This window comes from Leptopilina boulardi, unplaced genomic scaffold (assembly GCF_019393585.1).
Source record: "Leptopilina boulardi isolate dan_hultmark-lab unplaced genomic scaffold, ZJU_Lbou_2.1 LbouV2_325, whole genome shotgun sequence".
NCBI lineage: Eukaryota > Metazoa > Arthropoda > Insecta > Hymenoptera > Figitidae > Leptopilina > Leptopilina boulardi.
The window spans coordinates 1239835-1257527 of record NW_026137891.1 but is presented as its reverse complement, the minus strand read 5'-3'; positions in this window follow the sequence as shown (position 1 = coordinate 1257527).

Here is a 17693-nt window from a genome sequence, read left to right as displayed (position 1 = left end):
TATATTGAATCTTGAATAATTAAATAATTAAGCAATAATTATTGCTCTAATTATATATTGCTCTAATATTATTGGAATATAAATTGTCTATATTTCGTAAATGAAAATGCTTTGTGAAAGCATTACTTATATAATGAAGGACCTCCTCTTCTTGTTATAGTGTATAGTTCCGATCAATGATTCAATTAATAATATATAGTTGTAATCAATCGATATGGTAGTTCCACTCAATGGAGTTTTGAATTCTTAAAACTGATTTTAATAAGTTTTTATAGAATTGGAAAAATAAATATTAAAAGCAAAAAGAGTTTTCTTTGTTTAAAAAAACTAGAATATAAAAAAACCATGACTAATTGCTCTATTAATTTAAATAAGATTATATATAATGAAAACTAATTGATACAAAAAAAAACTTGTTTCTAGAAAGAAACAAAAAAATTCTCGCCTTTTCCAAGAACTTGAGTAATGAGCAACAATGTGTAAAAAATTATTTAATTAAAAGAGAATTGTACTTAGACTTGGTTGAAGAATGGCAGCGTAAATAACAGAGCTATGAATACAAAACACTGTCTGAACAACAATAATTTAAAGCTTTTCTTCTTTAATTTCCCTCTTTAAACTGTAGAGCACACTTGTTATATTAGTAAACGAAAAAAAAAGAAAAGAAAAAGAAAAGCATCAAAGTTGTTTAACCGTTTCGAAGAAGTTATTTTTCGACTATTATTACAATTGTTACTTGGAGTTTATAAGAAAATTATTTTCGTTAATCTTTTCACTATAAGTCATAACAAGATATGTTAGTAAGCATATGCTAAACGAAATTCTTATGAGTATAGCGACTTTTCTTCCTGAACTACTGCACAAGCCTAATCAATTTGGCATATTTCAATGTTGAAACCTGCTTTGAAGTGAAAGGTCTGTTTAGAGGAATCATAAACACGATTTACAAACGTAGACAATAAAGGAGATCGTAATCAGTTTGTTTATATATCTTTGGTAATGTCCCTAATGCAGCTGTCAGACGGTGATCGCACTACCAGTTTTCACTTTCTCTATATAGTTTTGTTTTATTTGTATAAGAATAAAAATTTGGTCAATGGAAGGCGTCAATTTTATTTTTAAAAAAATTTTAAATTCACGTAGGAGTTTGAAGTAACAAATTTTAGGTATATATTTTTTTCCCCTTTCTGATATATTTTAGAACAAAATTATATTAGTGTTTTTTTTTTAACAATATCTGATTTGTGAAGCATATGTGTGTAAAATGACGCAAGGTAGAGTTTTCTATACTTTCTTATTAAAAAGTTACAATTGTAAGTGACATAGTATATGCTTAGGAACAATCCATAAGAGGATAATAATACTTCGTATTTATTCATAAACACTAGTCGATATTTTGCAAACCACCATTTTATATAGACGAAGTTTAAATATCAAGAACTTGCATTTCTCTAGTGCACAACAAACAAAAATAAAGTATAAAAACATCAATATAACTTATATTTCTTACAATGATCAAGAATATGTATACACAAAAGTTTCAGTCACCATTTCTATTTTCTTTTGTATGCATAGTAGTACTAAAAGAAGTATATTTTTATAACTAAAAGTAGAAATTTAATCGAAAAGGAAAATGATAAACTTTTTCTTTTGTTATATACTGCATTTTTTTTTTAAAGTAATGAAAATAAAATTCAAATTTCTTATACTTTGCGGGTATATTTAAAAAATCTGAACATAAATAAAACAAATGTTTACAAAACTTTGTCTTCCTTTAGAATTTATAATTTGATAGTCTTTCCTTAAGCGCTCGCGGATATTATTCTTGTTTGAGGGAAACAATTAGAAAACTCGTGACACGCTGTCTGACCATACACGACATTGATCTACTGCACGAAAGCAGTAGTTTTACATTGTAAGCCGATTATACTTTTATAATTCCAAACACGGGTCTACTGTAAGTAGCGTGTTATACGTAAATATATATTTGCAAAGATTGTGAATTTTCTAATTTATATTTAAATCTTCCTATTAAAGAAATGCTTTGCATATTGTTTTATTTAAGATCATTCAATTAATTTACATTAATCTCCAATCTCATCTAAACAGTTGAGACCCCTATATATCTGATTGATTTAAAAGTTTTAGTAATTGTTACCAAGGAGTTGAAGTTTATTCTTTTAATTAATTTAATGCACTATAATCTTTATTAATGATCGTCACAGCAGATTTAGGGTTAATTTTGAATCACAATACTTGACAATTTTTAATTATTTTTATGGTTCAAATGATTATCATTAATTTAATAATTTAATTACGAATGAACAAAAATTTGAACATTACCCTTAAAAACTGGAATTAACATATTTTGAAGCGTTTTAAAAAGTTAATATAATTAGAGTAATTTCAAAATCAATTTTTAGGTTCCAGTTTGAATCCAAACGAGGATAAAAGGTTTACGCACATTTCAGTCAGTTAAATAGGGTCTGTTTAACCCTGCTTTACTCCTACACTCAGAGAAAACATACTTAATTAAACAGTTTATTTAACCTAATTTGTTTGAATCAATAAAAAAGTTTTGTTAATTCAAATAAATATTTGGTTGATTGTAATAAATACTTGGATTTCATTTGATTATCACAAACAAAATTTTTATTTAAAGTTGTTCGTTTCATTTAACCAAATAATTTTTTAGAATTAAGAATACTGTTTGGTTAAAAATCATTTGGTCCACACAACAGAAAAATTTATTTCATTTGACAAAATGATTTAATTAAATTTAAAGGCTTCCTAGTTTAAAGAAACTTATTTGGTTAAAACAAATAAATACGTGTGTCAAAGCGCATGGCCAGCTTGACGCCGTGCATGCGCACTCACTTCAATTTCTCGTGGAACACTTTTCGATGAACACGCGGCTCGAAACGCGTCTTAAATGTGCGGATCTTTTTTTATAAATTAATAGTCATTTCATTCAATCACAGTGGAAAGTTTATTCAATAAATTTCCAACTTCTGTTCACAATTCAGCAAACGGAAAATTTTTTGTAATTTATAATGACAGTTAAAGTTAAAAATCGTGTTTATGGCGTTTAACTGTCTTTTAAAGGCTAATATTATGTTCATTATAATTTAATTAATCTATTTAATAAGTCAAAAAAAATTCTCAGTTTGTGTTTTCTAAATAATTTATAATAAATAAATTAAAAAAATAGAAATTAATTCAACCAAAATATTTATTCAAACCAAACAAATAAGTTTAACAAAACAATTTTTTTGAATCAAACAAATTTCTTTTCTTGTGAGAAACAAACTTTTTTAGTCAAATGAAATAACCCATTTGGTTGATTCAAATAAAAGTATTCAACTAAATAATTTGGTTGTATCAACTTAAACGTTTGGTTAACTGTATATAGCAGTGCATTTTTTTGGTTGATTCAACCAAATTTTTGTTGTATCAAACAAATTTTGTTCTGAGTGTAGAAAAGTAGACCTCAAATTTCGCCTCGGTTAATAAAAGATAATTTTGTTCCTTCATATATAAAAGGATGAAATATAAAAACGTTATAATAAAAAAATTTGCAGCTCAAAATGAATATCGTATATAAGAGAATTTATTTTGAGAGTCCGCATCATTTTTCCATGAAGGCGGAAGTTGTTGGTACGAATTGAAAATGTCATAATCGCAAAATGGCTTTGTGGGAAATTTTAAGGGAAAAGTATATTAGAGAATGCGACTCTAATTTATATATATATCTATATATATATACAGTCAGCTTCCACCCGCATTAGCGAAATATACGTATACGAGGTTGTGTACCGCGACGGAACCTACGGCCCGGTACACAAAGAGCGCATTAGCTGGAGCCATAAAATAAAATAGCTATTGCCCATACCCTTATTTCTCTCTTCTCTCACACGCTATATACGCGAAAGTCCAGAGAATTTCTGATGTTAAGTTTTGCAGTCATGCGCCTGCGTATATGCATTTAATGTTCGATGCGTGCGTCCTTTTCTATACTCGAACCTCAACATAAAACTATCACTATACATATATATATATATATATATACCTTTAAACGCCATTACGCTGTTTCAAGCTTAACGAGCGTCGGCCATTTTGCCGGGATGCAGAAGAGCCGCAGCGATAATGCCAAAACGAGCAAATACGCTTTCGATCATTACACTAAATTGACGCATTAAGTCATTTAATTAATCACTTCAACTTCTTTTACACCAACCATCTTCTTTCTGCATGCTTTCATTTCACGTGTTATTTGATAATTACACTGTTTTTTTTTTCCTTCCCTTTTCTCGATAATATTTCATGTTAAGTGGCATGAATAATAACTTATGAATAAGTTATTGGCTCTTATATTTATAAGGGGAAAAAATTAAAAAAAAATAGTGCTTTGCGATTGGAAAGGGATGAAAATTAGAAAGGTTTGCGTGAAAATTTTTTGCCGAGGCCCAAATCGGGGCCGGATCAGGCTGCCCTATTAGGGAATGAAACACCGCTCCTGATGTGACCCTGATTGGATGTGGCGTTTTATTCCCTACTAGGGCCCTGGTTTTTCTACCTGCTATATGATAGTGATTTTTTAAAGAATCTATAAGTTATAATCAAACTTAAACATGCTTTGTCACTATGACGTTGACAGTATAACACTATATAAACATTTTTAACAGATAAATCTATTAAAATTAATTCATTCTTAATTATTATTTTCATGGATATAATTTGAATTAAAATAAATTACTTTTTCCCTGAACTTTATTATGTCAATTAAAATAATAATTATTATAATTAATTAAAAAACCTAGAATGAGTTTGCTATTTATAATAGATAAATTTTAAGCTGTGATATGGCTGATAATTAAAAATATTACAAATTATTAGCTGTATTGGCTATACACGAAAAAAAAAAGTAGAATTTTTATCCCAAAATCGGTATAAAAATTACCTGCAACAAATTTTATCCTAGTTGAGGGCGCCACCATCTATGTGAATTAACATTGGTGAAAATTACCCGCAACAAAATTTACCCAGAGTTTTTTCTGTGTAAAAATAATGGCCATATCCATATAATAGCAATTGGGATTAGCTAAGGTAACTAAAAATGCTATTTCAGAGTCGCTACTAAAAAGTTTAGAAAGAAGTAAAGTACTCTCTAAATTTGAATCGCAGCGATAAGTATACCACTGTTACCAATTAGTGTAAATACGCTGAAAAATCAGTGAATTTTCACTAATTTATCAGTGCATATACGCTGATTGGAATCAGTGGTATACTTATAGCTGAGAATCAGTAAGATTTCGCTGATTCAAATTTAGAGAATAGTAGTAATAAGTTTAGTAAAAGTTTAGAAATGATTATTATTAGTAAAAACAGTAAATTGAATCCAATATCGGACATACATCTAGTAAAAACAGAAGCAACATAGGCCTCTAGCTACATACAAATATAAAAATAAATATAATTATATATATATAGTGTATATCATAGAATCATGATCTGTTGAGACATTAGTTCGATAAAGAAATGCCAATTTCGACTTTTATATAGATTCATTTAAATAGGCCCTTTGTACGTTGAACTTGTGACAAACGATCGAAACCCTTGTTTAGCCGCCTTCGTTTATATCTTCTCTTTCTCTCTCTCTTTCTATACATATATAGCCATTTCATCGTTATTCATATATTCTTTCGTAATATACATCGATTACACGATTATCATATTTATTATTCGACAAGGTATACTTTCGAACAATAAGCGCTATAAGCCCCATTATATCAGATGTGAATCTGATACGTTCCGAACACTAAACATATATGTGGGCACACGAAACAATGTTTCTTGATTAAGTAATGAATGCGCGATGCTGCGCTTATAGAAAAATTCGTGTCGATTCAATAGATCGCTTATAAAAATTCATATGTTTTTGATAGAAGCATCGCTATTAGTAAATTAAGATTGTAATGTAATCGTTATCACAATTTTCTTGTAGATACCAAAATAATACCTTAAATTGGATCAAAATTCATGCAACGATTTTGATTCTATGCGTTTGTCAATTATTTTCTGTTCCACAACATTTTCATTGACAGATAACATTTTTGAACAGGGTTTGGAAGCAAGAGCCCAAAATATATGTTTATCCAAAGCAGGGTTGGATAGGATTGAAATTTTGGTCAATAATAATTTTCGAAAAGTGTTAACTGTTTAAACTGTTCACAATGGATGTTACCATTGTGAAGAATAATTTTTCGGAAAATTCTTATTGGACAAAATTTCATCCACCTTTGCTTTTGAAGAACATATTTTGGGCTCTTGCTTCCAAACCCTGTTTATGTTTACAAATGTCGTTTGCCAATTAAGATATTGTATAACACACTGTAAAAAAAAGGTACTAAAATAGTACCGATTTTAGGTATTAAAATAGAACCAAAAAGGCAATTTAGTACCTAAAGTTAGTATTAAATTAATACCTCTTGTTTTACAGTGCAGGAATTAATTGCCAACGCGTGAAAAATAAGTATGCAATGTTTAAATTTTGTTCATTTATAATTAAATTATTAAATTGTTATAATTATCATTTGAACCATAAAAATAATTAAATATTTTCAAGTGTTGTGATTTTGAACAGACCCTAAATCTGCTACTGTAACAAACACGGTTAAAAATTACGTTTATTTCTTAGAATTTTGAGAAGTATTTTTAAATACCAATGTTTAAAAAAATATATATTTCTTTCTTTAGCAAAATTTTATTATAAATTTCAAAATGGCACATTGAATTTCCCCCCCCCCCTGAACAACAAAAGGAAGCAAAAATTTTACACTGCCGCAAATATGACTTTAATATACAGTATTCTTTCTTCATTGTTGGGATGAAATTTCAGAAAACAATTTCATTGTTTTTTTTTTTGTTGGCTCCCAAAAGACTCATTGTTAATAATTCTTTATGGTGGTGATACTTTAAGAGCGTAAGCTTGTCAAGTTGAGAAGCCGTGACTCACACCCTCGACAACATGGTCGGCTGCAAGAAAGTGCCGTGTTTGCAGAATTCATTGAATCATTGCCATTCCGCGTGGCACGCGCCGCTTTTTGCGGACGGCAATTTTTCAATTGTTGTTTCGGAAGAGTGAGAAGAAGAGAGGAAAAAGGAGGAGGGGGTGGTGGTAGAGAGAAAGAGACAATGAATAATGCCCTCAGCACGCGAAACGCAGTCTATATATATATATATATATATACATATGAGGGTCGAACACCAAGAGAGGGTGAGAAAGGATGACGAGCATTATTATTTCATTCCCGCCAAGTCTCGGAATATATATTGGAACCAATTTCAATTATCCCTCAATAAATTCTATGTTATAACCTGCCCGACACTAAAAATGATTATACTGACAAATTGTACCCTTATAACTACTTTATACATTCATATAAGTTTGCAATTTCAACTAATTGGGGGAAAAAAAAATATTTATTTAATAACAAGGTGTATTGTTTGCACAGGAAAGATATATTGTAGTAATTCAGGTTATAAAGCAAAGAAATCATATTAAAGTAGAGTAGAGGGTACACATTAATTAATAAATAAAGACCTTATAATCAGAATGAGTAAAGAAAGTATATACAACTTCTATAGTTTCTCATTGTAATTAGGCCACAGCCAATTAAATATCTGTTTCTTATATTGATCATATTTCTTTCTTTCCGCATAGTTCGTGTCGTCCAATATTATGCGTAAAACTTTTTTTCTCTATTCAGGATTTTAAAATTACAAATTATATATATATAATAATAATGATATGATCAATGATTCTATATACCTTCCTTCCATATACAATGTTATAGAGACTAATCATACAATGTAATAGAGCAAAAATTACACGCTAAATTTTGTGGGAGGTCTATCAAAGCGAATCCGCTGCGCCTGTAAAGCATGAAGTGGTCCGTTTTCTTTATATTTTATAATATCAGGAGAAAGAGAAAGAAATAAAAGCATTGTTAGAATTTCATGGAAAACAATGTTTTTCGCATGCCGTTATTTCGCGGTTCTCCTTTTTCTTTAATTGGAATCGAAGTGCGCGGAGAAGCGAACATCCGCGAAAAGTGTATAATTATGAAAGGAAATTAGACAGAAGTTGGAGAAACGTCCGCATAATACTTAGAAGAAGTGAAACGAGTGAATAGCAAGTCGACCTGATATTATACATTAACACAATACTATACGTCATGCGTCTGTTACCACAGTAGCAACAATGAATGGTTTATTGTAATGCATTCTAACCAAAAGATGGTCGTTATATGTTTTACTATGCAATTACAAAGTCGTGGTTTTTCTGATGTACATATGTGTACGGAGCATATAACTAAGGGCGGTTTGGAATATATTCGCGAAATATTATATATTTTCAAGTCACAAAAATAAACGACGCGTGTATAAATTAGTTGATGCATGAATAATGTTTCACCCCCTCAATAAAATTTTACATTCAGAACAACAATTTTATTTAGGGGTTCTATATAAGATTTTTAGTTTAGGAAATAAAAATTCCTGTCTAGCTTTAAAAAAAAACAAATTGCAAGGTTAATTTAGTATTAAATCGATTTTATTTTTAAAAAAATTGTAAAGGTATTCTTGTAAGGGAAAGAGGTGTGTCTAAAAATATCAAACATGTTTTATATTGTGTGTATACTATTTGCTGACACTATAGAAGTAGTTCATTTGGTATTCATGTAGGCGTCTCCATTGTAGAGCGTAATGTATCATAACAAATGGTACATTGGTTAGTCGCACGAACCCTCTCCAATGTGTGTTTCTGCACTACGATGCAACTCACAAGATTCATTCTTACCCCTCCCAAAAAATGTGACCCTACAATTCTGTTTTTCCAATGTGAATGTAATATTCACGTCCCATTAAAGACTAAAAAAAAGTAGAAGGGAGACAAAAAGTATTTTCCTTTACGAATTTTAAATAAATTCCTGTGCTGATAAATTTTAGGCAAGTAAATTTTTATAACTCAAGGGAAATTTTTTATAAGATTCTATTTCTAAAGATATCGGTTTAACAGCTTCCGAATTATTGCAACTAAATTATTGACTGCGTGTAATATAACGTTAATTGGAGAAAATAAAATATTAAAAAAAAAAAAAAAAAAATTTGTTTATTGCCGTCACGCCATCAATAAGTATGCAAACGAGCTTAATTACCTTACTAATTGACCGTATACCATCGAAATAACGCTCTCTTACATACTGAACAGCCTCTTGTCATCGTAATTCGCTTGGCTAGTCAGTTGTTATAAATACGTACGTGTCGTGTCATATTTTAATCTTCAATTACATTCTTCATCAAGAATAAAATCGAGTGATTCAAAATTATATACATAAAATATATATATATATTGAAACCCATTAGAAAATCTTTAAACATCGATCAAGTATTATGAAATTTTATTTGAAAATATTCCAATGTTATAAATGCGATAATTAATCGAAAACTATAAATATCAATTTAAAATTCTATGAAATTAAAATTATTTTCACAATCGATCATTGGATCAATAAAACTGTTTTGAAAATATTGAATTAAATTCTAAACAATATGAGATGATTCGGAAAATGTTTCTAAAAGAGGATTTAATTTTTGAATTGCTTTTTTTACAAACTGATTTTGATCCAGAAGCTTCTTTAAGGTACTTTTTTACTTGATCCGAACAGTTGAACAGTTGTTTTAATAGTGTTTAGTTTCTTTAATATAAATTTTAGATATAAAACAACTGATACGAATTTTAGTATCATTTCTAAAAATGATCCAAATAATGCGGATCAAGATGATATAATGAGAATTATATACCTTCACACTGTAAAACGAAAGGTATTAATTTAATACCGACTTTACTCTCTAAATCTGAATTAGTAAAAAAGTCTACTAATTTGAATTAGTGAATGACTTTTTGCTTCTCAATTAGTAAAATTTTACTAATTATTAGTAACTTAAACTAACAATTAGTAAAATTTTACTAATTGAGAAGCAAAAAGTGAGTTACTAATTTAAATTAGTAAACATTTTTACTAATACAGATTTAGAGAGTAGGTACTAAATTGTTATTTGGTTCTATTTTGATACCTAAAATCGGTACTATTTTAGTACCTTCTTTTTACAGTGGCAGGAGAACTGTGGCTAATAGTAACGATACACAATACAAAGTGTTAACCCGGCCCTTGGCTGTCGACAAGATTTCCACTGTTTGCACTGAAAAAAAATTCTACACTGAAAAAAATTTATCCGAAATCTTCAACTACCTTTGGGTAGTTAAGTGAAAAGAAGTTAAAACAATTACTTTCTTAGTTAGTTTAACAATGTTTGTGTAGTTAATTTTACTATTTCTTAAGTAGTTAAAAATTAGTAGTACAATTAACTTAAAAATGTAGTTAGAATTTAAAACTAACTACAAAATCTTATTATATCAACTACATTCTTAGTTATTTTAACTACTTTTTAGTAGTTAATACAACTTTTAAAATTGAGTTGAGGACCTATTGTACTATACAGGGTAGTTAGAAAGTAGTCAAATCTACTACTTATTTTTTTGAGTGTAGTTAGAATAACCAGAATTCTAGTTAGAATAACCAGAATTCTGGTTAGGGTATATTTAACATTTTGATTCTGGTTAGGTTAACCAGAATTCTGGTTATTTTAACGAGAATTCTAGTTAATTCAACTAGAATTCTGGTTAACATAACTAGAAAGTAATGTTAAATATAGCCTAACCAGAATTTTTTTTCAGTATGGGCCAAAAGTGTGTCGAAAAAAATTTTAACGGATTTTCATGAAACTTATTGGTATACTAAGGTTTTTAGGGTTGCTGATTACGAATCTGACATCAGTTTTTCAAAATTCAAAATGGCGGATCCAATATGGCGGATTGAAATTCTTAAAAATGTACGGATTCGATTATTGCCATATTGGATCCACCATTTTGAATTTTGAAAAACTGATATCAGATTTGGAATTAGCGACCCCGAAAACCCCCGAATAACCAGTTTAAGGAATATTTAGGATTTTTTAAATCACGGGTTAAAGAAAGCAATCAAAAAGTGATATAAAAAATAACTAATATTAAAATAAAACACAATTAAAAATGGACAAAATCATGCAGAAAGCTATATATATATACAAAGCTCGAAATGGATGAAAGAGATTGGGACACAATGAATCTAAAAGTGGATCTTGATAACGGTTCCTTGGAAAGAAGCGACGATAGCGTTCATCAAAGTTGAAAGGACGCGGTAGATGTTGAAGCCACCGCGATCGTGCAAAGGGCGAAAGGTCGTAGGTACCCAAGAGTGGAGATGTTGGACACGAAGAGTGATTTATAGAGGCCGCCTTTGTGCGCAGCGTTGTTTTCGGTTTAGACCGCGCGCGAAAGAGAGAAAATTCCCTCTCACCAAATAAGATGCGAGAGAGAGTTGGTCCAAAGCAAAGAGAATGTGCCGAACGAAGATGGAACGGCCTCCAGCCAGACAGCGTGGCTCGTCGGTTGAGTTCGTATATAAGACTCCTCGCAGGTGTGCTACAGGCACCCCAAAAAACTTCCAACTCATATATACCTGCACAACAAACATATACACGTGATTTGTTCACCTACAAGTTTTGCAGACACACAAACATGATAAAAAAAAAAGGACCCATAGCCAAGGGGTCATCCACACTCCCACCATTTCTCCCTCAAAACCCATTACTTTTTCGACGGTGCCAAATTACTCCTCTGCCTCTCGTCTTCGCCAGGTTTATATATACCATAGTCTCTCTCTTGGAGTGTATATATACCTACCGGCGGAATTCCAAACGCGGGAGGTGAACACAAGTTCAACTTGTTCATGCATGTGAAACTCTATAACGCATAACTTCCCTCTCAAGTCAGGTATATGATTGTGTAACTTATTATGAGGCGAGAGAAACAGTCTGGATTTATTTCTTAAGATTCCAAAAAAGGTTCAACGGTAATCGATTTTTGGTATTGACTGAATTTGTTAGGGCTATCAAGTGTTATTTTTAGATTTCGGTTTTTTGTTGAGGAATATCATTTTTTTTTGGAGGGGCTTTTAAATATATGTTAGAAATGATACAATATTTATAAAAGCTAATCACTGTGTTGCATCGAAATGTATTTGGCAGCAACACTGCAGATTTTGGATCCTTAATCTGCTTAAAAAGATAAGTTATACACTGTAAAAAGTATCTTATCACAGAAAATTATAAGGTATTAAAATAAGCTGCAACGTTTATTATTTTAATCCAATTTTGATTATTTTAATACCAAAATGGATTAAAATAAGCAAAATTGGATTAAAATAAGAAGCGTTGCAGCTTATTTTAATGCCTTTTAATTTTCTGTGATTTTAAGATGTTTTTGTAGCATTTAGATGTTTGTCTTAATGTCTTAAAAACGCTACCAAAACATCTTAAAATAAGATACTTCTTTTTGCAATGTACTTTTGCAGATGTTAGAAGTGTCTTTAGTAGAATTCATATTCCAGATTTAGGATAAAATTCCCTTTTCTTGCGCTTTCCAAAGATAATGGAACAAAAATTATTATGACCTTGGAATAGATACGGCAAAATTATTCTTCACTATTTATCGTATTTTTTTCACCATTGCAACCATGAAATTCAATCGGTATCAATTCTATAATGATACCCTTTTAAAGAATGTACAAGGTCTGAAAAAAAAATTTCCGAGTCTTATCTCTGGTTGTACTCTATATTTGCTACCGGTTTGAAATGAGGACTTCCCCTCAGTATAGGGAGAGAGTGATCACAAAAGCGGCATCGAACCATTTGGTCTGTACCTAATATTTTCTGGTTCGGTTTTGCGGCGGCGGCGGCAACGAGGAATTCCATCCATGGCAAGCTACGCCGCGTTAGTTATAGGCAGTATAGAGTATATAAGTGTACCTATAGCCTAAGGGCAGAGGGGCGTAAGGCCACAACAACTATACGAGGCACATACACAAGAAAGAGTGAGGGAGAGAATGAGAAAAGAGCGCGACGACCGCTTTGGTGAAGGTAGTAAGACGAGGTGAGAGGAGATAAAGGTAAGGTGGAGCGCTCTTGAGTCTCGGGTGTTGATGACCAGACACGGCGGCGGCGGAGGCTCAAGGCGGAATGCCTTTCATCTTTTCATCTTTGTCTTCTTCGCGCCCGTCTTTGCTGTCTTCCATCCTCCTCATACAATCTGTATATATATATATATAAGTGCTCAACCATACTCACACAACCCTCGAGTCAAGCAGCCCTAATGCGAGACTTAAAGATTTTATATCAAGAATCATCATCATCATCATCATCTATACACTGAGCAGAAAAGCTGTATAACTTTCCTTGAATCCGTTTCAGTAAGTCAATATTAATGATCCATGATACTGATTGATCCCCTGCTTCAAATTGAGCATGTAGAAAGTTATGGGAATACATTTTGAAAATTAGTAATTGCAATATTTCATATGAAGCCCTCTAATATTGATTTTGTTTATAGAGAAAGTAGTACAGGTTTCAATGTTGATAATAGAGATCACAGAGGTCTCAATAAACTAGAAAGTATACAGAAATTGTTTAAGTAAAATATAGCAATATGAATATAAGATTGAATTAATCTTCAATATCTAAATACTTAGTAAGATATATATATGTATATATATATCGATTGAAGAAAAGTTTTTATCAATGTAAAAAAAAAAGTTTCTTATTCAAGTGGGGTCCGCTTTTATAATATAATAAAACGTTAGTTTTTACTTTGAAAAAAAAGGGAGTATAGACGCAGAAAATTGTAGAGTTTATCATACTTAACAACCCCCCTTTGTGTGTGGTAAATTACTCTTCAACAAGCATCGGAAACAAAAATATTCCATATATCTACTTTACTTTTCTATCAATAAGGAAAACGTTCTTCGTTTCATAAAATGGAAACTATTTCTTTCAACGAGGGTGAAGGAAATTATAGGGTTTGTCATGCGAGAGAACCCTCTATATACAGCTCCTTAAGAATAATAATAATTATAGATTTCAACAAGACCGCGTGGAACAAGGATCATTGCAAATTGTCAAATATGGGAAGATATATAATTGTTTTTCAAATCAAGGTTTATATATATGAAAAGAAAATTTTAACTTCAATTATGTTATATAAATATTAATACATTTTTAAGAGATTTTTAACGATACAAAATTAGGAGCCCTAATTAGAAATCACTACACAAAAAAAAGCTAGTGTTATTTTTGTTGCGGGCAATTTTCTCCAATGCTAAAACCCATAAGATTTAACCCACAATTAGGGTAAAATTTGTTTTAACACCAAATCTGGTGTTAAAATAACACTTTGTTTTTCCTGTGTACAAATTATAGCACGAAAATCTGAAATAGGATTTTTAATCAGTTTATCCTAAACACTTGTGAATTAACGATAAAACGAATTTGATCAGTTTTTTCTAATTCTTTCCCCTCACACCAAAAAAATAGAATTTTCACCTCAAAAACGATATAAAAATTAACTGCAACAAATTTTGTCCGAGGGCGCAAGTAAATTATATGGTTAAAATTACCCGTAACAAAATTTATCCAGCGTTTAATTTTTTTTTTGTGACATTTTGAATTTTTAAAATCACAGAAAAAAACTGTACTCATTTTTGCTGCTTATCATTTTGAGTAAATTATCAAAATGAGTAAACGGCAAACTTCACGTTACTCAAAATGAAACTGGTTAGTATCAAATGTCAGGTTATGCTAGATAAAATTGTTTACCACTATTATGTTGGTACTAACTGTGAACTATTTCATAGTTTTTTATCACATTATTATTAAAGTTGTTTATAATAATTATAATAATAATTATTATTATTCATATTATAATATTATATTAATAATATTAATAATTATGAGTTAATTTAATTATATAATAATATAAATTTATTTTTATTTTAAATATATTTTGCATAAGAATTTTTAAATAATAAAAACTCAATCTTATAATATTATAATATTTTAAAATAATCATTTCGTTTATTACAAAAAAAGCAAAGCTTTTCGTCCATTGACGATGGATTTTTTTCAAATAAAAAAAGAACAACTTCTACTAAAAATTATAGATCCAAAGAAAAACTATACATCAATCACATATATTGAATTTATAATTTTTTATTAGTTTATTGATCACAAAACAGTGATTTTAAGAATTAAAATTTATTTGTTAAAATTTTTAAAGATAATTTTTTTTTATTTATTAATTAATGTAAAAAAAAATTTTAACACAATATCATTTTGTTTCGTAAACAATATTTTACTTTTAAATTTTTTAAATAAGGCGCCATTACTTTTGGTTTTTAGACAATAGCGCTTTCTTTCTCTACTTCATGTTAACGCAGTTGGTACTACTGCCTGTCATTTCATATGTTTCTTAACCTAAAACTTGATTTATTTTATTTTATAAATAATAATAGATTGACTTTAAGAATTAAAGTCTTTTTAGTTTAAAAGTGTTTATTTATGAAGAACAATTGTTTTAGTACTATTTTAAATTAAATAATCATTTGTTATTTATCTATAATTCATACATGGAAAAAAAGAAAAAGTAACTTTTACTATTTTAAAAGTAAAATTGGACCTGTCCGAAGTTTCTGCGCATCTCTGGCAACTTTTACTCCAAAAATAGTAAAATTTACTTCAGAAATAGTAAAAATTACTACGGAAACAGTAAAATTTACTACAGAAATAGTCAATTTTACTATTTTTCGAGTAAAAGTTGCCAGAAATGCGCAGAAACTTCGGACAGGTCCAATTTTACTTTTAAAGTAGTAAAAGTTACTTTATTCGTTTTTCCATTTTTCTCCGTGTAGTAAAAAATTTACTCAAAATGAAACTGACGTTGTTCATTTTGATATTTTTTCACTGAAAACTCAAAATGAATAAGAGCGTTATCATTTTTGCTGCATATAAAAATGAGTATGATTTCGTACTCATTTTGAGTACAGTTTTTTTTCTGTGATATGATGTCAGAAAATCAAAGAAATGTGTCATCGACGTTTACAAGTTAAAACAAAGGTTGTCACCTTTGTATCTATAGGAGATACACACAGCTATACTTAAATGCGACTTTATGCGATATAAGCCATAAAACTATATACCAACTCATAATTCAATCTTCATCAAGTGGAATAAACCGGACGTGCCGGACATAAAAGTATAGTAATACAGTGTAGTTAATAATATAAGCAAATTGTGCAGATTTTCACTCGATCATAGAAGAAGAAGAAGAAGGTCTACTTGACTTTATCAACCTTCTCATCGCATCAACCAAGAGGAACTTTGTATTTTGCAAATAAATTCTATTTCTTGAATGGGTGCAGATTACACATCATTAGAGAGTTTAGAAAGTGGTAGCCACTCATGATGAATTGAAACCTACCGGTCGTTGGGATAAGGAATGAGTCCATTTTACGGAAAATTTTTCTCTCCCACAAAGTTGGTGTGCGCGCAAAGAGTAATAATCAATTTTCTAAAGCTTTGGAGTCGGAAGACTTAGAAGCAATAATCACTTTTCTCCATAAATTGTTTATCGGAAAGTTCTTGTGTTAATGCTATACTTATATTAACTCGAATATTCACGGACCGTTGTTAAAATAAGGTGTGGTTATACATTTTAAAAAAAAAAAAAAATTTGAAATTTCGATTTAGAAAATCACTGTGGGTTTTCAGTGTATACAATCATTAATTAATTTTTTATTATATGAGTTGATCCGTTTAACGCGGTATTAATTGGAAAAACAAGAAAACTGTAAAGGAAATGTTACACCCAGAGAAATGATATATTTGTCTCGCATAATATTTATTTGATTTAAATAAATTTCTATATCTGGTTCAAATAAAACATTTCTCTGGATTTAATATTCTTGATTAAATATTGATTAAAACAAACGTACACAATTGTGTATAGTAATTAAAAGTATAAAGGGAGAAAAGTAGCTTTATTAATATATAATATGTCGGCTAAAGTATATATCATGAAATCGATGCATCAATACTTGCGGTTATTATATTCTTGACATTAAATTACGTCTGCGAAGCTGAGTATAAAAATAAAAAAAAAACTTGTCGCTGATATAGTTAGTAAGTTATACATATTTGAGATAAAATTAGAAATGGTGGTTTTTGTATTGCACCCAGAGAAATTTTTTTATTCCAAACTAAAATATATAATCTATTACTTGAATTAAATAAAACTATATATATATTTTTTTCAGAATTAGATAACAATTTATTTATTGTTTCAAAAATAAGTTTTATTTGAGTCAAATAAAAAAATTTATTTGAATAATTTTTCTCGAGACAAATATTACTCTCTAAATTTGAATTAGTGAAAAGTACTAATTCACATTAGTAAGAATTTTTACTAATTTTTAGTAAAATATTACTATTTGATTTAGTAGGTAAAAATTTTTTTTTTTACTAAATTTTTAGTAAAAGTGACTAAAAATTAGTAAAAATTCTTACCAATTTAAATTAGAAGCTCAATTTTCAATAATTCAGATTTAGAGAGTATAGATTTTTTTTTCTCTGGGTGTTGGAAGTCAATGAGTGAGAGATTTGTGAACTAGAAAGAGGGAATGAAAATGAATTAAGGGTGGGGG